This window comes from Micropterus salmoides, unplaced genomic scaffold, assembly GCF_014851395.1.
Source record: "Micropterus salmoides isolate LMB-PRFRI ecotype aquatic unplaced genomic scaffold, ASM1485139v1 Ms_hic_scaffold_5, whole genome shotgun sequence".
Lineage (NCBI taxonomy): Eukaryota > Metazoa > Chordata > Actinopteri > Centrarchiformes > Centrarchidae > Micropterus > Micropterus salmoides.
Genome location: NW_024044237.1, coordinates 17,776,052 through 17,777,495, shown reverse-complemented (window position 1 = coordinate 17,777,495; position 1,444 = coordinate 17,776,052).

Below are 1,444 nucleotides of genomic sequence, written 5' to 3'. Positions count from 1 at the left end.
TCTCTTTTTGCACATCACTCAGTAATATTCAACTAAGTAACCAAATTACATAAAGTGAATAAATGTATCTAGCACACGCATCAATTCATCATTTTCCTCATTAAAGGGAATTTAAAACTCTCGTAGCCTACAGTGAATGTAAACCTTCGAAATATTAACAAAAAGTATAATACTTAAATATATAAAAAGGGAATTTAAACCTTTTATATTAACAGGGATAAATCTCTCATAGTTCTTACTGACAGAACCGTTCACTGTCCTCAATTTAATAAAAGATCCTGGCAAGATAGTGACATTTTTTTGTAAACAAAATACAAATAAAATACTTCATATGTGAAACCAGCGCCCAGCAGCCGTAAACGTTAATGGTGGACATTGACCGAGGATCGGGAGTGCTAGCTAACGTCTAGCACAGTGTAAGAAACCTATCAACAAACTGCATAGTTCATACTAAAACAACGTAAACACAACAGATAACGATTGCTATGCTTATTCATCTGTTTTGTGCTTTTATACACCGTACTGACCTGTAAAACAGGAGGATCTCGACGATCTTGCCGGAACGGCAAGACGACGACAGCTACGTCATCAAAACAGTCCCCAACCGGCAGCAGGCAGCGCTCTGCTGCCCCTACTGTCTGCAGTGGAGTACTTTTTGTAATGTAAAAGCCTTGGAGGACTTGGTCGACTCAACATTACATTTACATGCATGTGGATGGAAGAATTTGAAAGGGGAAAGAGGATTTTAATAGATTACAAAGTATGTCTTCCACAGCAGTCAGACCTTTGGTAACTTAGGTAAAAAAAAAACACTATAGAAATATTCTGTTGTTTTTGAGACACTTTCTCAAATAAAGGGAGGGAGGTGCGTGCATCCTGTAGTGGAAGATACATGGTTTGATGGACACTTTTCACATCCAATGGAGACTTGTTCATACATAACGTGATAAACCTTTGAATCATATGTTAAATTAAACCTAAACAATGTGATCACACTTTTTTTTTCTTTTTACAAACTAATATAAACTTTAATTTATTTATCCAACTCTTATGCCACAATATTTCTTGCTTGCTTTTTCCCCCTGTTACCATCCCCATTCCCCCTTAACTGAAATAAAAACTAATGAAAGTACTCTGAAAGTACTCTGGCTGTTAGGGAGCTAACCATTTGTAAGAACTGACCTGTAACTTCAGATTAGACTCCAGCTTGACCACCACCAGCACCACGTCTGTTGTTCTCATTATGGTTATGGGCCTATCTATGAAAAAGGGGAATATCCCTTTTTTTTTTTTTCTGATGTTTGTGAATGGCTTAGTGTCCAGATACAGCTTGGTGACCATCTGACTGATGACTCCTCATATTGTCAACTGGCTGCTCTGGAAAGACTCAACAGGTGCTTAGATGTTTGTTCTGTTTAGAGGAGCTTTTCCACAGTTCCTTTTT